Genomic DNA, 22,937 nt, shown 5'->3' on the forward strand with positions numbered 1-22,937 from the left:
GCTGCCCCTTCACAAAAGAATTCTCTTCAAGCTTCTCGTCACGGTCTTCAAATCCACCAGGAACACTGGCCCTTCTTACCTGGTTAAGCGCTTCCAGCGTTATATTCCATCGCGCTGCTTGAGGTCGTCAGGAGCCAACCTAGTTACTGTACCTCGTATAAAACTAAAAACAAAAGGCGGAAAAACCTTCTCATTTCTGGCTGCCAAGGCATGGAATGGTCTCCCCCCCAACCTTAGGCACGCCCCCACAGAAAGCCTTTTTAGGAAACTTCTGAAGACCTGGATTTTCCCTCAGTCTGACCCATCGGTCCTCACAGCCATCTGATCCTCGCTCCCCATTGCTGGTTCTTCTGTTTGCTCAGCGCCAAGATGCTCCTTCCGGAGCGATAGCCGCGCTATACAAATTCCAATAAATATCAAATATCAAAATATATCTGTCGTGAGGGGTGCTAGCACCCACTCACACAGGCTTCAATGACTAGCCTGTAGTCACAGTTTTAGTGGCCTCCCATGGGTGGCACAATTCATGCTGCAGCCTATGGGAGACCCCTGGTGCACCTAATCCCCACCTAATACTAGTTATTTACAAGGGTACACCAGTAGCCAATTGTGGATGTACAGCAGTACGTACCATGGTCAATTTGGGAGAAAGCACAGTTACTGGGGTCCTGATTAGCAAGATCCCTGTGAGACTAATCTAAAAAACATACACCAGCGCTAAAAGTGAGGGCAACCATGAGAGCAGATCCTACTTTCCTACAGAAAGCCATGGTAGAAATAGCTTTTAAATATTGTAGAGAAGGTTATACTGATGAATATTTCAAACTACGGATTCTTCACCTTGTGAATTTCCCCAAAGCTGCAAACTGCATCCTGAAAAGTCAAAGCTGGTGCTCCTGTGCGATGGTAGGTAGCTCATTGACACCATTTTACTCTGGAAGTAACAAATGGAGCTGCATATAGGCGCCAACCATGCGCTGTGACACCAGTTCCGTTCTTTCTGCTCCTTCAGGTGTGGATCTGTAGCTCTGCTCCTTTTTTTTCTTTACTCTGTCAAGACATTTTCTTCCAAAAATGTTTCCAGTGCACAAGGGATGTCACCCTAAAAAATGGCAGCGTTTAAGCCTTGTAGGGACTGTCGCAAACAGACATCTGTGACAAATGCTGATGAAGTTTGCCTCTGGTGCTTGTGTTCATCATATGACCACAAAGCCTGTGATGATAGAGCCCAATCAAACCCTATAGCCTCTCGAGAGTGAGGCAGCTCTCTGTATAGCTTAGCACAGGAAGACCCTGCACCAGTCCAGCGCCAGGTTCAAGTCAAAAGCAAGAACCTGCTCCCAAAGTTGTTTCCAAGGCAAATCTTCCTTGAAGTCAAAGACTTCAGGTAAATAGAAGAAAAAACGCAAGAAATTCAAGTGGGATCTGCCCCTTCCTGCCATGCGGGACTTGACCCCTTCCTGCCATGCTTGTTCCCCAGAGAAGGCGCAATGGCATCACCATGCCTCCAGGTCTTGCTCCTATTCAACAGAGTAGCCGATTTCATCTCTGGTCCCGATTCACCCTGAGTTCCCGGATCCATTGGCGACATGGCAGGAGGTTGAGTTTTTTCAAGAGGCTATGCTGTACATCTTTTGTACACTTCTCACTCCCTCTGGTAAACCTTATGCCACAAAAATCAACAGCTTCCAGTCATTCTACAACTGGCGGGTTCACCATTGGCACCGGATGGGCCCCTTGAACTAGTTGAAGTTCCTTTCCAGCTTCGGGACTGTTGCTGATATCTGCTGCTGCTCCTTGAGCTTCAATGCCGGCGCCAACACTGACGCCACCAGCACCTGAGGAATACCCACAACTGTTCATGGTACCTGATTCTGAGCCAGCGTTATATCGATGTCGAATGAGGCCAGGTCCAGATCTTGATGTGCTGCAGCCAATTCTGAACCCATCTGACTCTGCTGTGCAATTGTGCACAGACATTCCACTAATGTTTTGGATTATACTCTGCTAGCCTTATGCAGTCCGTGTTTTGCAGTTGTCCGGTGGCTAACGGAGCAGCGCGAGAGAGAAGAGGCGGCGGGGAGAGGCTGCGGAGAACAGCGGCTTGCAGCAATCTAAAGTATCCCCTACCCCCTAGTCGGAAGATCCCGCAGCAGAGCAGCCAGCAGCCAGCCATTAGCTCGCAGCTGGGATGGAGCGGAGCGAGTAAGCGAGAAGAGCAGAGTAGATCCAGAGCCGAGGGGGTTTGACCCGGCGGTCAGAGTCAGTAAGCTTTTTTCGGCAGCGGGGAGCTGCGAACAGCGAGGTCACCGCTTTGGCGCGGCTGGAGCCGGAGCCGCCGGGGGCTTTTCTTAGCAGTCAGTGCAGATGCCACCAAACTGCCTGGACGCGGCCGGCTAAAACTCTGCTCAGTACAGCCGGAGCCACCAAACATTTCCTAACATGGCCGGAGCCGCTAAGGAGTCTTTCACACTACGCAGCAACTACGTGCATAGGTGCATAGGTGCTGCAGGAGAGGTGACCCAGTCCGGGTTTCACAGCCCGCAGCAGTCCGCAGCAGCCCCCTCTTGCTCCCCCGGACCAGCCGACAGCCAGGAGCTAGGGGGGCCGGGGAGTGGGAGCCTCGGTCACGCCGCAGCCACAGCTGGAGTAGCTAGCCGCAGCAGGAAAAAGAGTCCCGCAACTCCACTACTCAAGCCTCCGCTGCGGCCGGCAGACAGAGAGCAGGTGAGCTGTGGTAGTGGATTAGCGCGGAGTGAGCAGCAAGTGAATAGCGGGCCCCAAGCGCTCTTCTCACCATTCGCACACGGCTCGGAGAAGGGGTGAGTGGGGGAGAGTTGTCTGCTCCCCCCCCCCTCCATCTTGCCCCCTCCTGGAAGTGAGAGAGACAGAGGTTGCAGCCCTACTACCCTACTACTACCCAGCTGTCGTGGCCGGGATGGAATCGGTGTCTTAGGCAGTTGGAAGGAAGGAAAGAGTTACTTGCAAACCTCCAAGGCAGAGGCGGGGTTACAGAAACAGTAAGAGCAGGAGGAAGAGACTCCACGAGTGGCGCATCCAGGAGGGACGCCTCAGTGTCTTACGTCGAGGTGTTAGAAGGAAGGAAGGAAGTAGCAACTCAACCACAGACGCCACAGCATTTGGTTAGGACCTACCCCATCAACCAGTGGCCACCGTCTTCTGGCTCCCCCACCTCCAGGCCTCAGCAGCCTAGTCCAGCCCCTACCAGACCTGATTATTCAACCACGGGTGTTGGGTCCAAAGGGCTCAAGGGGGCCTAGGGAGTAAGCGCAGTAAGGGCTAAGGCAATGGCAATACCCCGCGAGGAAGAGGTCGAAGAATCAAGAAGTTGAGAACAAGGAGTTGGAACAAAAGCAGGAAAGACAAGAAGATCACAATGAGATCCGGGAGATCCAGGGACCCACATGTACCCCTGAACCCTACTAAAAGATCGAAGAGAGCAAATAAGGGCAACAAGAATTCCAACCTAGACTCTATGAGTGTCGGCAAAGAAGAAGATCTGAAGAAGGGGGTAGCGGTTGGGGGTGAGGGAGGGGGGGATGAGCGGCTGATCCCCCTGACCCCTTTTCTCCCACACCTCCCAAGCCCTGAGCTATCACATAACCTCAAAGGCTTAAGCTACCAACCAAAAATCTATACAAAATTCTCATTCATCAAGGACGCAGGCTCGGTTCTTTGCCTGAACACTCGGCAGCCCAACAACCTGCCAACACCGATATTACCGGTTTCCTACGCATCAGAACAAGAGATTCAGACAGAGCAAAAGAAAAAACCAATGAGAGGGTTGAAAAGAAAGCCCCCCCTGGTGGCGTTGGATGACGAAAACGGAGAAGGAGGAGGAGAAGAAGAAGATGTCAGGGAAGAAGACAGCGATGAGAGGGACTGCCCTGACACTTCACAGACCGAAAATCACAATGGAAATTACAGCGAATCCCATAGAGGGGCAACCTTTTCGATGACCATCAGGAAGTGGGGCCTCGACCCTGACCCGGGCTTAACTCAGTCCCAGGTGCATGAACTAAAATCAAAGGCATTCACGAGCAAACAGCAAAAATCTATTCAGAGTGCCCTTAGTATGGGTTCTATAATAAAATCGGCCTAGAAGGTCTTCACCAAACCATCAGGAGAAAAATGCTCCCCAGAAGTCTGGTCCAAGATCGCCAGAGATTCTGAGAAAAATCCAGGTGGCCGAATGGCTCTGAAGGAGCCCAACATCCCTGGCACTCCAGAAGTCCCGGCTTCCCTGGCACCAGCTCCTAGCATATCAAGCAACTTGAATGTGAGGATCCTAGGTCCTGCAACAAAGGCAGGGCAAGGCTCCCCCGGACCAATACAGGACCTTACGGTTGAGAAAAATATACCCTCTTCACAAGATCTCGGGCAAGAGCAATCAGAACTTCGTAAGTGCTCAGGGGCAACCGTAGAATATGCTGACATAACATCGGGACAGTCTTGGTAGGGGGACCTCTCTACGGCACCGGAGCCGCTCGTGCTTCAGGCACAAGTTCATCATTCGGCACAGGTTGAGCAACCCCTAACCCCTCCTCGAGGTCACCTCCCGGTGCAGGCAACCACAGTCACCACTCCATCAAAAGCTTTGGACCCAGTGGCTTCGTATCCCACGCAAGAGTGGGAAGAATTGGTCGCCCGCTATACCTCTCAGCCTCATGTGGCCCCAAAAGAAGCTGTAACAAGCCCAAGATGCAAAGCCCCACAGTTCTGCCCCACGATCGCATCACCGCAAACCAAAGTAGACGTATGGGAATCTCTCTTGCACACAATGCAACTGTCTGTTAACGCCATCCAATATCAATCGGACAAAATGGACCTTCAGTTAACAGTTCTACACTCACTATCAGTTTTTGTCTCCAACATCGACAACAAGCTAGCTGAACTGAACAGTCTGGTCAAAAGAGCACAAGAGGAGACAGCACTTATACAAACAAACTGTCCTGGCATCGCAATTGTGGACAAGCTGGCTACACTGCCTGGAGCAATGGACAACCTCCTTACAGGTATCAGAGAGACCGTCAAAAATAGTTTACCAACGGCTCATCTGGAGAGTACAAATAGAGCACGGCAAACAAACAACAGAGAAATGCTAACACCTACTGAGGGCTCGCCCCCCCCCTAATACAAAAAGACAAGCTGGGAAGGGAAGAGGAAAATGCAACGCCATTGAGAGCGCAAGGACATTCCAGGGATGGAGAACCCCTGGTAGTAGCGAATAAAGGCTCATTCCCGACTTGGGAACCCAACCAAAAGGATGTCCCAAGGGACCACGGATGCTCCCCAAAACGGGGAAGGAAGCAAAGGAGGAAGGGCCGCAAGTCAAAGCTAGGCACTTTGGCTGAAGGGAAAGTTAAGAATAACAAACTCAGCATCCTGCCTTCAGACCCAAAGCCTGACAAGTGGGCCCTAACGAGGCCAGAGACAGACACGGAATTGGACTCACGCTCCTCCCCTATTCAGGACCAGTGGCATACGAGCCAAAGGAAAAAGAATCGAAAAATAAATACTTCTAACACGACGACCCCAACAAAAGTTGACGGCCCCGCCCAGAGGGGCAGCGTAAATATTATAAAATCTAACACGAGCGAGTGTCTGATCGATTGTGGGGAAAGAACTATCATTAGCACGAACACCATAAGAACCAAAAATCTAGCTCCCAAAACGGACAAAGGGGTACAATTAGACCATCCCCCTGAAGCAATACCAACCGGAAGTTCTTCTAAACAGGTTGTAAGTGAAGCAGATGAACCAAAGGTCCCTGATCAGAGAATGCCAGTAGAGAAATCCAACAGGGATGAGATTACCCCCACAAGCCAGCTGAGCAGCCCCAAACGGATAAAGGAGCACTTAGGCAACCCCACAATTTTATTAATCCCGGAATACACGTCAAGGGGCGCTTTTGACATCCTAAACAGGGGTAACATTCTACGCCTGCTAAACTCCATTGATACCCTAACAAACATATCTACCAAGGATCTCGACTCAGTCGAATTCACAGTCTCACCGGAACACCCGGGGGTGGAGGTCACTAAAACTGTATGGACCTCAACAGAGGTGGCTGAGCGCGTGCTCAACGAACAAGCGAAACTTAATAGCTGGGGCATAATACTTTGCCCATTTGTAAAACCAAGATACCCAGATCCCTTGGCAAGTGACTTTGTACACCGGAACGCACAAAATCAGGCCAATCAGGATCACCACTCGTTCTCTGTACTGCGAGGGGCTCGCAGCAACTCCCCGGCCAGTTCAGAACCAAAAGGACCAGCCGTAAGAAGGCAATACGCCGGGAATGAGCGATCTAATTCAGACTGGTCATGGTTATCCAGGACTATAAATAATAAGCCGGAAAAACATTGACATAACAAGTCTGAAATTGGGAATTCTCTTAAAAACTTCAGTGTCTGCTCCTGGAACATCAACGGCATTGGGGATAAGCTTACGGACTCGGATCTAAATCTCTACTTGCAAAGCTTCGACATCATAGCCTTGCAAGAAACTTGGTCAGACTCTCCCCCACCACTTCCAGGATTTACCCTCCATTTCATCCCTCCAACCCAGTCTGCAAGATTTGGCCACAAAAAAGGGGGCCTCGTCACTTACTGTTTGTTAAAAAGAACGCGTACAGTAGTCCCGCTACCATACAATCTAGACTCCCCCAACGCAATGCAAGTATCACGAATCTCCATTCGAGACCAGGGAAAGATGGAGGAGTTAATTTTAATTAACCTTTACCTACATCCCCGAGGTAAGAAGCAAGGAGCCCTGCAACTGAAAGAAGAGCTTATAAAGCTATTAACTGCAGAGGATACCAATAGTCTGATTGTTAGCGGCGACTTCAATCAGAACATGCTTAATAAATCGGCCACCGAAGTCAGCACCATTGAGGATCCATTTGCATCGGAACTTTACTCTCAAGACAACTCATCAGGGGGAAGAAGGACTAAAGCAGCACAGCGACTTTTAGTAACTCTTGAAGAACTTGGTCTACGAGCGCTTAATGGGAGATTCCCAGGGGATCGTCCCCAAGCAGCAACATTCCACAGTACAACAACCAGTTCAACAATTGACTTCACCTTCCTCTCTGGTAATTTGTTTCAAGTGACAACTGACTTCCATATCGGTTTACTTGATTACAGTGACCACTTACCACAAGAAGTGACTTTAGAGGCTTCTGCAATTTCAACCCCAGCATGCGCCATTGGGCATGAACTAGTTTATACTGCAAACGATAGGCGATTAAAGTGCAGAACAGATGACCCCACAGGCCTCCTGCTCTACGCAAAGCAAGCACTTGGTGAAGCCCAAAATGAAACAACAGATCTAATTGCCAGCTGGGAGAAATTTACAGAAACACTACACAAAAACATGGGAAAAACACTGAGGAAAAACCAGCGTTACGGAGGGGGAAAGTCTGTCAATCCGACGCGGTATCCCAATCACGCTTTTACAAATAATGTTCATCTAAAACATCTAAAAACTCTCATCGGCCAAAGGTTACGAAGTGTAAGGACAGACCTTGTTGCCAAGGACGAACTGAGGCTGTTAAAGCGCGATCGCGGGAGGCTGGTTTGGCGGCTTAAGCGAGAATCTGAAGAGTATCTGTGGGCAAAACTCCTATATGACGCCAAATCAAACAACAGCGCTCAATTTTGGAGAAAAATCAATAATTTGTCAACGGGGAGGAATCAAAGCATTAATTCCTTCGTCCCCGAAGATGATTCGATAATATTTCTTAGCACTCACTTCAAGGGTATTGACACTAACACCCAAGGAACGTCCAAATTCATAAAAGACACCGAGGAACGTTTAACACTCAGCTGTGACCATTACGAGCCCCGGCAGCAAGACCAGACAATTGAAATTAAGTGTGCTTCGATCTGTTATCGCATATCAAAGGGAAGGCGTGAGGGGGCCCCGGGACCAAACGGGATCCCCCCATATTATTTAAGCAAGACCCTGACTATTGGGCAGCTGCCCTCAGACCAATGTTTGTCAAGATTTTGCAGACATCATCAATCCCGTCATCATGGAGGGGAGCCATTATTTCCCCATCTTCAAAAAGGGTGACCAAAGCGACCCAAAAAATTATCGGCTAGTGGCTCTGCTCGATAACGAAGCTAAATATTTCGCAGGTCTGCTTCTAGAGGAACTGTCATCCTGGGCAACTGAAGTTTCAGCAATCCCATACAACCAAACATGTTTCTGCAAAGGTATGGGAACTACCTCTAATATCTTAGCTCTTTCTTTATTAATTGATGCGGCCCAAGAAGTGAACCACCCACTCTACTTGTGCTATATTGACTATAGCTCGGCTTTTGACCACGTGAACAGAAACCTTTTGTGGGAAAAACTACACAAGTTGAACATTCCCCCGGTGCTTTTAAACCAATTAATTCTCCTACACAGCGAGACATGGGTACAAGTTAGGCTCGGCACCGGTGATTTTCTAACAAAAAAGATTCCAACATATACAGGAGTAAAACAGGGCTGTGTACTCGCCCCAATACTTTTTAATCTTTTTATGGGAGAATTATCTATACTATTAAATGAATGCAACTCGCACGCTCCAAAGTTAGGGGCCTCACAGATTTCAAATGTATTCTACGCAGACGACCTGTTACTCATCAGCCGGACTCCGGTCGGCCTTCAGCGGCTGTTGGACATCACCTCAAGATATTCCGCCGCCAACAGGCTTACCATCAATCGTGAAAAATCAAAAATCATGTGTATTAACCTTTCTAAAAAGAAAGCAACACGAAACTGGCTCTTGTCATCTAGAAAGCTAGAAAAAGTCAGCGAATATCGATATCTGGGGGTCATCATAGATCACAAGGGCAATTTCAAGCCGCAATGTGAAGCCATAAAAAGGAGAGGACTAATTACTGCAGCGGCGCTCAGAAATCTAAAAAACACAGTTTCGGGGCCAAGCTTGCTTCCTCTCATAAAAGTAATACAGGCAAAATTTGTTCCAGCAATCACTTATGGCAGTGAAGCTATGAGGGGAAGGGACGCTCCCTTACTAGACAGAACAGTAGCAAAAGCACTGCGCATGATCTTCAGCCTTCCAAGGTATGCATTGCCTGCCCAAATGAGATTAGAGTTCGGGTTACAAAAAGAAGAGCTGACATGTAAGGGAGCCTACATAAAAACCTGGCATAAAGTAAGCAGGGGGGACCCGAAGACCCTAAACGCTCTCCTGTGGAAGGAGCTTCAAAATAAAGAAACATGCCCGGCAAGGCGGTACTTGGAAGCAGCCATTGAGGACCTTGGCTTACAGCAACTTTGGGAACTTTCAGGCTCCACAGCTCTCTTCAAAAAGGTGGTCAATAAAATAGTACGGAAGGAATCATTGCTGCAGGACAAAGCTGCCCTAACAGAACGGGCTCATGGCTGGCTCACAGTTCAATCATACAATATGCCCTTGCCTCAAACCTATCTGCAGATAGGATTCACTAAAAAAACAAAAGAGAAATTCTTGAAATATCGCCTAGGTCTACTGCCGTCAGCGGCTCACCTACCTCCATGGTTACGGCCACATCTACCTATAACATGCTGACTCTGCGGGATTGGCAAAGAAAATATAGTTCATCTGATCTCTACCTGCACCAAGCTCACCCAAGATCGCCGCGTCCTCCTGCGACCACTTTTCAACATCAGTAACATACGGACCTGCAGGCAAGCGGCGCTAGCCTGCTTCAAAGGAGATGACATCCAATTGAGTTGCCGAATGGTAAAATTTCTTGAAACAGCTGAGGCACGCTTCAAATTTTTTTTTGAAGGAACGAACAATTCAAGTAGCACTGTAAAGGGCCATAATGAAGAGCTAAATGGTACCTCAGAAGCCCATCCTCCAGAGTGACACCGTTTGCCCTCCCTCACACTGTCTAGTACTGATTGGTAATAGGGCTCCCCCGAACTGTTATCATAATTTAACTATCCTCTCTTCCTCCTTGGCATCTCTTTTATTTATTATTATTATTTTTTTTTATCTTCCCTTGGCAGGCAAGGAGGAATAATCTATTCCTTAACTTTTTATTTTTTATTTTTTTTCTGCTTTTAGGATAAATAGGCTGTCTAACATGATGTTTAATTCTGCTGCTGCTACCTCACTATGGAATCTTGTGTCTTGCCGTAAGGACAGAACCTCTGTTTTAACACGCTAATTTGATATATGTTTTACTGAATCCTTTTTGATTTATATTGTAAAGGTTTTAAATAACCATGCACAATAAAAGTATTATTATTATTATTATCTGCTAGCCTTATGGAGATGATAGTAGTGGGTATGGTACCAACCCAGTACCAACCCAATACTGGGTTGGGTCTCCCTCCCAGGCCAGCAAGAGAAGCACTCTTGTTGCAGTCATCAGGAGGGTTGCTGAAGTCCTTGGCTTCCATCTACCTACTACGGCGGTAAAGACAAATGTCTATGACAGAAGTTCTACAGCCTGGCCAGGCACCAACAGAACCTCTTTTGCCCTTCATTTAATCCCTCACCAACACACTGCTGAACATAGACCTGTTCTAGGAGACTCTTACTTTTTAACTCAGTATCCAACCCCTGAAAGTGTGGTGGTACAGGCCTCTATTCGTAGAGTGAACCCTAACACCTTTCCAACAACTCCCCTTGACAGGGAGTCAAAACTGGTAGACAACTTTGGCAAGCATATGTTCCATCAGTCAGCCTTGCGGTCAGTTAACAAGCTGTTTATTAGGTCGCTACATCCATGCACTGTGAGACTTGGTGGGTGAGTTCTTACGTGTGTTCCCAGAAGATTCACAGACTTCTTTATCCAATAGTCAGAATTTGGCCAAATTTGGCACCTTTTTGGGCATGGACACCACAGTTGGGCAATGGGAACTAGCGTCTCTCTTTGACTGGCTTTTCTGGCAAGGTTGAGGTGTCCTTGTTGGACTTGTCTTTTGACAGTTTTGTAAGAAGTTAGATTCGACCCTTAATCATTTTAAGCACAGCTGAACCATGGCAATCTCTTTTGGCCTTTCATCTCCAGTCAAGCAATCCCCCCAAAAACCTTGCCATTTTCTGGAATATGCCAGGTGCTTACTGTATAGACAGTGTCATGCTCCATCACCTGCACAGCAGGCCTTCCAGCACTTTTGAGGTGGAGCTGTGGCATCAACAGAAAAAAACCTGGCCACCAGGGGCAGCTCTCGTCGCTCTCTTAGGCCCCTCTGACCATGACCTTAAAGCCCCTTTACTGTGACGTTACTGTCACACAGCCATCTAGTATGAGAAAGGATCATCTACTTCCTGCAGACACATTACTTTTGATATTTGGGTTCTGCAGATTGTCTTACGGGACTACATATTTCATTCCTTTACGACCAATAGCACCTGCCACCTACATAAGACCACGTCTTGGAGGGCTATGTGCTCATTTTATGCCAGGAAGTACAGGTTTGTTTGGCAACTGGAGCCAGCAACAGGGTGCTGCCCTCAGAAGAGGGGACTAGGTGCTATTCCCGCTACTTCCTTGTGCCAAAGAAGGACTGAGGTCTTTGTCCTATCCTAGATCTTCATCCTCTCCTGTGCAAAGATTAATGCAAAATGTTTATCCTGCCCAGGTTCTGTTTACCCTGGATCCCAGAGACTGAATGACAGTGCTGGACATGTAGAATACTTATTTTCATATCTCCATATTGCAGTCCCACAGACGTCAACTGAGGTTTAAGGTGGCCCACAAGAACTTTCAATTAGCTGTGCTACCTTTCGGCCTCACAAGTGCTCCAAAGGTGTCACAAAGGGGATGGAGGAGGTCGCTGCTCATCTTCAGAAGTCAGGCTGCCTTAATAACTGGCTATATAATGTAGGCTTCCCACAGGTAGTCACGGGCCATTGAACCTCCTGATATCATTGGGATTCTCAGTCAACCTTCCGAAGTCACACCTGACTCCTTTACCGAAGCTCGCCTCCATTGAAGTCATCCTGGATATGGCACACTTTCAAGCTTTCCCTCTGGACCAATAAGTCCAGGCAATTTGGGCTGTTATGCTAATGTTCCAGCCTCTGTCCTGGATCTCAGTAAGGATGGCTCTGAGTTTTCTTGGTCTACTAGCCTCCTGCGCCCTCCTTGCGGACCATGCCAGGTGGATCATGCAAGATTTGCAGTTGGACCCGAAGCTCCAGTGGGCTCAGCACCAAAGGATCATGCTCAAGATTCCATCCAGCTGTTGGTGGAGACTGCAAAAGACATGCACTGGTGGCTCTTTGACCACAATTGGATGAGTAGCAGACTCCTCTCCCTGCCCTACCCAGAGTTGACTGAAGCTTGTATTGTTACTACATTGGGGAGGTCATCTACCATTGGCCATCTGCAGGAGGTCGAGATCAGAGGACTCTGATCTCCAGTGGAGACTTGCCTCCACAACAAGTTTCATGGTGTTCAGGGTGAATCACTTGGCACAGAAGGCCTTCTTGACCTCGATCAAGGGATGGCTGGTAGAGGTTCACAGACAACCCCACTGCTATGTGGTACTCCAACAAGCAGGGGGGCATGGGGTCCAGAGTTGTTTGCCAAGTGGCTCTTCTCCTCTGGAACTGGTTGAATTGCCAGGGTATTTCTCTGGTGGGCTAATTCGCCAGAGGATTTCTTTAATGGGACTTCAATACACCAGGGTGAATTAATTCAGCCAACAACACCTAGCAGATCACTAATGCCCGTTACAGCTGGCATTGGAACAGGGCATCTTCCTGCAATGTGTAGAACCCTGGCCTGATCTATTTGCTACCACAGAGAATACTCAAAGTCACCTATTTTGCATGCTGGAGTCCCCGAGAAGGCTCTCTCGCTGAGACGTATTTCATTTACAGTGAAGCATGAGGCTGCTGTATACCTTTCTGCCACTGCCTCTCCTGCCCTGAGCTCAGAAAAAGATCAGGAACAACCAGGACCAAGTCATTCTAGTGGCTCCGTATTGAACCAGGAAAGTGTTGTAAGCAGAACTTCTGGGCTTCATCATTCATCCATCAATTGGGCTGCACTTCTGGAGGACTTTCTCTCATAGCAGCAGTGCGAGGTCCTTCTCCTGAGCCTGTGTAACCAGCACATCCTTGCACAGAGATTCAGCAGCGACAGTTGATCTCCTTTGGTCTTCCTCCCAAGGTCGTTGATGCCTGCTTGGCAGCCAGACATTTTTCAACATAATCTGTGGACGCTGGGCACCAGGACAAATTTGTGGCTTGGTGCAGTACCTGCCAGCAGACAGAACTGTCGGATGTGTTGTTTATTTTGTTTTTGGCCTAGCAAAGTCTTGTTCTGGACACAATTAAACGTTACCTGTCATCCTGTCTGGTCTTTTTACGTTTGCCGGACCAACCCTCCTTATTTAAATCACCAGTTGTGATGCGTTTGTTAAAAGATTAATGTTAGAAATTGAGTTACAGGTTGAGGTGGAGTGAAACCCTACTCAAGCAGCTACCACAATTTCTGTCAGGGTGCATTCACAAGAAAACCTCAAATTAACTTGCGCTTAACCCTTTGGTAGCTTGGCACAAAAACATTCAGGGTTAACTTATAGTCAAAGTGTAAAGTATTTATGCAGTAAATCAGACAGTAATAAAGTGAAAACACAACACAAGAAAAATCCCACACCAGTTTAAAGAAATAGAGTAAAATTTGCTAAATTATTTTAGACCCAACAAATCTAATCCGAAGAACCAGAGATATGCAGTCTGCTTCTGGTCCAGAGGTGTGCTAAAGAGTTGGATTTGAGGGTCAATTATTTATGCCTGGTACCCACTTGAAGTAAGAGACAGTTCTGGATGTCCCCACCCCCAGAGGTGTTTGAAATTTTCGGTCTCCCTGTCCTAGAACCAGCATGTCTGGTGTTGCAAAATATTAGCAGAGCCTTTGTGTTGTGCATGTGTGGTAGATGACAGCTCCTCCCCCTCATCAAGTCAGAGATGGCCCATCCTTCTGACCGGGGCTTTAAGTGGGATGAAAAAACTGGGGGGTCTCTCAAAGGGGCGTGGCCCATGTAATTAGGGGTGTGGCTTTAAAACACTTACACTAAAAATCTGTGTTTAGCATAGTGTGCCGTCTGACTATATTTTTTGCTGTTTCTGTCATTGCATCCAGATATGTGATACAACAAGTAACATCATACCTACAACAAGTAAGGACTATTGACTTTGTCAATGATTATTAGTTGCATAAGATAAAAAAAATGCAACTATGGCTTGTTACATATGAATTGAAAAAGCTTCCAATTACAGCCCTGGTGACCCTACCATAATGTTGCTGCTCTTGCTTTTCAGAAAGAGAAGGGAAATCCAGAAAGAAAATGACTCTTTAAATGATTTCCCTTCCCCCACAACGCTCACCTGGCATGACGTCATACCGTAACTTCTCCACTAGTGAGAAGTGAGCAGTGTGGTGGCAGCACACATCGATGTGCCTGCTGTCTCAAAACTGGTCTCTATTGGGCTGTTTTGTGCCCTGGAACTTTTTTAAGCAAACTGCTGTCACTGCAGTCTGGGAAAAAAATGGACCGCCTGTGCCAGGGCTCAAAACAGAGCCCGATAGAGACCCATTTCGAGGCACCCTTTAAAAAACTGCCGGTGCTCTCGACCCCTTGACACCAGGCCAACTTAAAGCCCTGCTGCTGACACCTATCTTTCCTTAGTCTCACAGCTTGGGCGCAATACACAAAGACCAATGACCAGGTACACCTGGTCATGTGAACCAGTAACAAGATGCAGGCCCCAAATGGTTAGGACAAGAAAATGCCAACTTTCTCAAAATGGCATTTTCAGAATTGTGACTTAAAATCCAACTTTACCATTAAAGAGGATGTTTAATTACAATTTCTCAGACACCAAACCTGACATTCTACCTGCTCCCAATTGAAAGTTATCACTTAATAAATGTAATAGGTTAACCCAATGTTATCATATGGGAGAGGCAGGCCTTGCAGTAGTGGAAAGCTAATTTAAGTGTTTCTCACTACGAGGACATATAAAACCTAAACATACATGTCCAAAGTTTTAAATACACTGCACCCTTCCCTCTGAGCTCTTTAGGGTCTAACCTAGGGGTGACTTATATGAGTTAAAAAAGAAGGTTTAACCTAGCAGAAGCCTTATCTTGCCAGGTCGAAATGCCAGTTTAAAGCTGCACACACAGGCTAATTAAGTGGGTGGCTCAACCAGTACTTCAGGGCCACTAGTAGCATTTAATTTAGAGACCCTGGGTACGTGTAGTACCACAAGTAAACTAAATGTGTCAGTTGGGTGTAAGCCAATTTCACAATGTTTAGGGGGAGCAAGCATAAGCACTTTAGCACTGGTTAGTAGTGCTAAAATGCACAGAGTCCTAAAAGCTCACAAAAACATGTTCAGAAAACAGGAGGGTGAAGCCAAAAATGTGTAGAAAGGGCCAAGTCCATCAATATACAGCAATGCTATCACCTTAGCCCTTTGTGATACCACAGTGAGACTTAAATCTGGTTTTCATATTTCCAATGTGTACCCCTTTTAAACCAATGCACAATTGGCCATTACACTTAATCACTTTAAAAAATGTATTTCTGGTTGTGATAACTTCTGCATGCTGTTTGAGTGCCACCTTACACCACCTTTTTTCTGGACAACTGGTGTTAGGGACAAAGATGCCCATGTCTTTTCATGTCAGACAAACCATCACCCTTGTGACCTTCTTAGCTCCACTGCTTTGTCAAAAGAGGAAGAGAAATGCCATAGTTTGGACCCACAAGAGAGCACAGAGAGTTTTTACACTGATTGTACCAAAGAACATTGGGTGGACGATTAACGCTTTGTGGAGTTCTCTGGTCTGAAGAAGGGTAAGTCAGTGCAGAAAAGACCATCTTCTAATGGAAAGTTCTTTGCATTATGATCTGCTATGTATTGGCTAAGAAGCTGCCTCCAGTAGGTCTAAGGCCTCATTTCCCAAGGGTCAAGGCTACCACTGCGTTGGCACTCAGATTGCCTCTTCTGGATATTTGTCAGACAGCTATGTGGGCATCAGTGCACATTTTCACGAAGCACTACTGCCTAAATAGTCAGACCCATTGAGGCCATTCTATAAACCCACTACATTAGGAGGTACTCCTTTGGTATCTATTCAAAGGTGAGGAATCTCTGGTTAGAAGTATCCATCAGAGGAATAAGTTACTTACCTCCAATTAGTCGCACATTCCTCACCACCATCTCACCTCCCCATTTTGTAGAATGGTCTCTCCCACCTAATCAAAATTCCACTTTAGGAGTCTGCACACTGGCTCATTCAATTTGCTGCTAAGCGCATAAGAGTTAATGAAAGAAACTGATGTCAGTGGGCATGGGAGACCCCTCTGTGGCACTCTGCTTGATTATAAGAAGTGGAGAAACAATTGAGATTCTAGAAATGGGACAGAATAGGGATTAGTAAAGTCAGAGAAGTGTGGGTATGACGGAACTTAAAATCTGTGACACTCATGAAGAAGAATGTGAGCTGGAAAAAGGGGATATTTTTCAAAATCAACAGCTCAGACACGCACTCTCATTGAATGTGCTGAGGGGCAAATGCATTGAAGACCTAAACCCTATTGATTATAGACTTCTGACGCAACATGTCCAAAGGAAGATTAGATCCTTTATATACGAGACAATACTTCATAACACACCTGACATCTTCGGTGAACTAAGGGGACAGTAGACAAGGAACCCCGGAGTGAGCTAACGGATGAGGAATGGGACAAGGCCCCATAGGGAGCCAGGGATGTGGCAATCTGGCCAGGGTTCCTGCTGTTACCATTAAAAATTCTTCATAGGATCTACTTTACTAGAGCGTTGCTGGCCAAGATCGGGTGAATTAACCCCAGGGATTGTATCCAGGGGAGCTGAGAATGCACAGACTCAAACATTCTACATACCAGCTAGAATGCCAGGAAGTGAAGAAATTCTGGGGGGAAATGATTGCTTGGTCGGAGTCACCGGGACACCACTGAACCCAAATATAAACTCTTGATTCTGGGGAACTGGGTCGAAGGCAGTGTATCTAGTTACCAAATGTTATTCTGTGCTGAGGCAGTATTGTCCAGTTATGGGCAGGGCCACAGGAGATATGCGGCGAGAAGGAACAAATTATGGGGCAGGAACACCTAATTATGGGCGCACTTATAATGCACTAACCTCTCATTCATATGCACACAAATCACATCTGTCTATTCATACACTATTAGAAAAGTCTGTTTATGCTTTGAATCATATTTCTTTATTCCATAATGTAATCACAAAATATGAAAAACACATCCTTACATCTACCCATCATCTAGTCTCATAATCATGCAATATTTTCACCTCATTACCAATACCCAATGCGTTACATGTCGCCTTTCATACCCTTTTCTATTAAAGTGGAGCACAATCTTACATTGTTTATCATTTTAATTTTCTGACATAATTTATCCAATGTATTACATTATTCCTTCTTCACACCTTTTTAAAAAACTATAGTAGAGCACAATCTTGTTTTGTTTACAATTTCACTTTAGCAACACAGCTAGCCATCATCCTCTTGAGATGCAATGTCAAAATAATAAATGTCTTTTACTCTGTGATTATTTATATAATGTCTAACACGTTGTTAAAACAAGTGAATGGTATATCAACTAAATATTCCACTATCACAATGGGCCAGATGTACAATCTGTTTTTGCATGCGCAAACGGGTCTGTGACCCGTTTGCGCATGCAAAAACCCTACTGGGCCATGCAAAAACGGTATGTAGCGAGTCACAATTTATTTGCGACTCGCTAAATAGCGTTTGTGACTCGCAATTCGGAAGGGGCGCTTCAAGGGTGTTCCTTCCTAATTGCGACTCTGAGCCCTATGTATGACTGTTTTGTGACAGTAATTGCGGTCGCAAAACTGGTGAAATTTACCAACTACTTCAAGTAGGTGGTAATGCAGTCACAAATATGAAGGGGCCCTTTGCAAATGCATTCAAAAATATTTTTAAGGGTAGGCAGTGGTCCCTGGGACCATTGCCTGCCCTTAAAAAATTAAACGAAAGCGTTTGATTTTTTTTAAAAAATGCATTCCGTTTTCCTTTATTGCGACTCGCAAATTACGACTCGCTATTTTTCGCAATTTGCGAGTCGCAATACCAAATGGTCGTACATCTGGCCCAATATTTGTTATGCTATTCCTCAAAATTATGTTCAACCCACATGATACATTCACTATTTTACCTTCCCAAACTTAATTCAACAGAATGACATATTATTCCAGAGCATAGTTCTATTTACTTTTAGTCATATATTGTTTACAATTACACTTTAGCAACACAGCTAGCCATCATCCTCTTGAGATGCAATGTCAAAATAATAAATGTCTTTTACTCTGTGATTATTTATATAATGTCTAACACGTTGTTAAAACAAGTGAATGGTATATCAACTAAATATTCCACTATCACAATGGGCCAGATGTACAACCTGTTTTTGCATGCGCAAACGGGTCTGTGACCCGTTTGCGCATGCAAAACCCTACTGGGCCATGCACAAACGGTATGTAGCGAGTCACAATTTATTTGCGACTCGCTAAATAGCGTTTGTGACTCGCAATTCGGAAGGGGCGCTTCAAGGGTGTTCCTTCCTAATTGCGACTCTGAGCCCTATGTATGACTGTTTTGTGACAGTAATTGCGGTCGCAAAACCGGTGAAATTTACCAACTACTTCAAGTAGGTGGCAATGCAGTCACAAATATGAAGGGGCCCTTTGCAAATGCATTCAAAAATATTTTTAAGGGCAGGCAGTGGTCCCTGGGACCATTGCCTGCCCTTAAAAAATTAAACGAAAGCGTTTGATTTTAAAAAAAATGCATTCCGTTTTCCTTTATTGCGACTCGCAAATTACGACTCGCTATTTTTCGCAATTTGCGAGTCGCAATACCAAATGGTCGTACATCTGGCCCAATAGTTGTTATGCTATTCCTCAAAATTATGTTCAACCCACATGATACATTCACTATTTTACCTTCCCAAACTTAATTCAACAGAATGACATATTATTCCAGAGCATAGTTCTATTTACTTTTAGTCATATATTGAAATAAGTATTCTGTTCACGTTATTTTACTTCCATTTTTATCAAGGCATACTGCCGTGCTTCTCTCAATCCACCATACTAAAAGTCATAGAAACCGTTATTGACACCAACTTCCACATAAACTAGAAAACACCATCAAATTCAATGTGTCAAGTTAGCTTTCATATTGGACTTTTTCATAACCCGTGTTACAAGGGCATTTCCCAATTTCTTTTGCAAATTATCATATTTATTTAGTATGAGAGGCAAACGGGTTACTATTCTACACCCTTTCAAATGGAGATATCATGTTAATATCCATGATCCCCACTCCCTGGCAAATTAAAAATTTCCTGCGATAATACTGCATCTGAATTTGCATTCTAAATCCTTTTGACATGATTATTTATTAACTCAAATCAGCATCATTAACCTATAATATTCATTTCTCACTTGATATCCTTTTGTCATAATTTTTTTTCAGTTTTTGCTGAGACTTATTATTACAGGCACAGGAACGGATGTGTGACGTTATAACACAAACTATTACAATGCGAACTTTTACGCATGGGCACAAAGAAGAGACTGGAGAGACACAGTGGGATGCCACAGCCACTCAGACCGTGGACTTGGGAACAAGCAAGTCTTTAGTCCTAAATAAACTATGATGTTTTTTAACAGCAGCACCAGAAGGGCTCTACATTCTCAAATGCAACTCATTGGCAATACTTCCTACCCTTTATTTTGGAGATAATATGGAGGCTCTCTGCTTGCAATAAACCATTGTTAGACCTGACATACTTGGTGTGGTATTCCCCCAAACATTTTGCCTTCATCCCTCCTGTTTGATGAATTTATTTTTGTTGGCTTTAGCACTCTGTGCACTTTACCACTGCTAGCCAGTGCTAAAGTGCTTGTGCTATGTCCTTCAAACATGGTAAATTAACCTACACCAAATTGGCACATTTAATCTAATTGTAAGGCCCTAGCAAATGTTACTACATGTACTCAGGGCTACTAGTGAGCCTGCAGCACTAACTTTCCACTTTTCTGGTCTGCCATTGCAGCCTGTAGTGTAGTTTTTAACAGTCATTTCGACCTATCTGAGTATTCAGTTGTATCTGAGTATCTACTAGCAGCACCGTAATATTTATGGCATTTTGTTGTAAGTTTTTGTAAAGTGGATGCATTTATTTAAGCATTAACCGAGTCACTCTCTGGTGTTCGTTTTAAGGTATTGTTTATGAGGGGGGTGGTAGACTGTTTTTCTGGGTTTTAGAACATGATGAACATTGTATTGTATTGTAATAGCATTTACATTGAGCTTACTACACCTGATGAGGTGTCAAAGCGCTTATTCAGTGAGTAAATGCTACTCTGTAACCCATAAAGGATTAGTGGTGAAATAGTATAGTGAAATATGGAAGTAATTTGAGCGGTGGATAAGTTAGTCAGTTATTTGGATTTAGAAGGATGGTGGAGCAATAGAAGAGGGAAAAGGTTTACATTTATATAGCAATTATTACCCCAGATGAGGCGTTGAAGCACTTTTTCGGTGAGTAGCATGCTACTCCAGGACCCATAAAGGAATAGTGGTGAATTAGTACAGTGAAGTATGAAAGTAGTTTGAGCAGTGGATATGTTAGTCAGTTCTTTGAATTGAGAAGGATAGTATGGGATAGAAGAGGGAAAAAGATTTGCATTTATATAGTGCTTGTATCCCTGATGAGCTGTTGAAGCGCTTTTTTCAGCGAGTAGCACACTACTCCGGAACCCATAAAAAATTTGTATTAAATTAGTAGATTAAAATATGAAAGTAATTTGAGTGGTAGATATGTTAATCAGTTATTTGGATTGAGAAGCAAGAGGGAAGTGTCTAGAAATTGTTTGCTGCAACTGAACCTGCCTGGACTTGCAGCCCAACCTGCCTGAGCCATGCTGCTGGCCTCTGTTGGAGGGAGTCCTTATTCCCAAGAAGATGCCTCCAGGTCCTGAACAGTAGGCTGGTATCAATGAGAGCGACTCCTAAGAGTAAAGGTAAAATTTCTGACGTTTGGGTTACTTGCGATTGCGAACTTGCCCATTCGCACCAAAGCTCCGGCGCACATGATCTTCAGGTCGACAATGACTGTCTGTGGCAACCAGCAACGTGATACCTGCACTTCATGCTACAGCAACCACACCTGGTGACAACTGCCAACGTGAGGCTTCAGCAAAGTCCGCCTGATACAGCTAACAGGCTCTTTGCACTACATCAATGACTGTCCACAAGACCCGACCTGCTCTTCTTGTTACAGCGATGACCATCTACGCCGCTCAACCTCCTCCTTGCATCCGCCTCAGCCGTAAACTGAACTCTTCGTGCCAGACTTAGAATGTAACCTTACAGCAGGATTAACCAGGTCCCTATAACTGAGCCCCACTCCATTGTGTTTGGCCTGAACTTGTGACTTTCCCCCAGTCTTGCACGACCAGATGACCGCGAGTGGCAATTTGTGCTTTTAGGTACTATTATCACAAAAAACTTAAAAATGTTATATCTCTGTTACTAGTGATTGGATTTTTGTTGTTCTTTTATGATTTTGTTTATTAATTTTCACTTTGTATTTCTAAATTGGTTTGGGATTTTTCTTGTGTTTTGTTTTTACTTTATTCTTCTTGGTGTACTGCACATTGCTTCTAAATTAAGCCTGCCTGCTTTGTGCCAAGCTACCATAGGGTTAAGGGCAGGGTAAATTAGTGACTTTTGTGGTTAACCCTGACAAGGATTGAGGTTGTTGCCTGAGTGTAGCTTGCATCCCCCTTAACAAATAACCCAATTTCTTAAACTCCTCAGATATGTCCCAAAATAATCACAAACCCTGCCTCAGTCAATGAGTGTTCTCGGGAGACACATTTTCAGTCAGCATCACTGGGAGAAGGCCACATACTTTCTGCTGTCAAAGTGCAGAAAATGAGAGCTCAAATCAGGCTAAAAGTACTTTATCAAGAGATTGCCAAATTTCAAGCCTGCTTAATTTGTATTCCACTAGATGGTTGTTTCTTCCAGTACCCTACACTTCCTGTCTATTTTTTTACTCCCTAAGATTCTTTTACACCCGTTTTCCCCCTTTGCCACTGTCCCATTGTATTTTTCTTCTTTCTCCTTTTTCTGATGTCCTTTATGTGGTCTGTGTCAAAGTCTGATAATGACAAATACGTAGGGGGCCTCCACAATGAGCGCTGATACCCACCTCCTCAAACCAGTGGTGCAAATTAGACATTGTGGACACATTGCGACACTCACTCCCTGAGCTGTGCCATGCCCACTAGCTATGGCATCCTTGCTACCTGTTTCACTCACTGTTTCATTGAGGTCTCTCTTGCTGGAGCCAGGTACAGTCAGTACAGCGCTGCTGGCAGAGTGAGCACGTATTTTGTTGTTGGAGGCAGGTACAGTCACTACAGCGCTGGCTGACAGTGGGACCGTGTATTTTATTCTGGAGCCAGGTTCAGTCACTACAGCGCTGGCTGACAGTGGGACCATGTATTTTGGTCTGAAGCCAGGTTCAGTCAGTACAGTGCAGGCTGACAGTGGGACCATGTATTTTATTTCTGGACAGCATTGTCTGAAAGAGGGACCATGCATTTTGTTGCTGGAGGCAGGTACTGTCAGTTCAGTGCTGGCTGGTAGTGGGACCATGTATTTGTATGCCCGTGTCTGTGTACTCATTATTATGTGTCTAGAACAAGTTTTAATCCCACCAATTATTATCAATAATTATTATTAAAATGTGTCCGGAAATGCAGCATTTGCCACTCATTTCTCTTAAGGCACATTATGGGGGAACAGTCAACCCCACGCACAATTGCA

This window comes from Lissotriton vulgaris, chromosome 3_1, assembly GCF_964263255.1.
Source record: "Lissotriton vulgaris chromosome 3_1, aLisVul1.2, whole genome shotgun sequence".
In the NCBI taxonomy this organism is placed as follows: Eukaryota; Metazoa; Chordata; class Amphibia; order Caudata; family Salamandridae; genus Lissotriton; species Lissotriton vulgaris.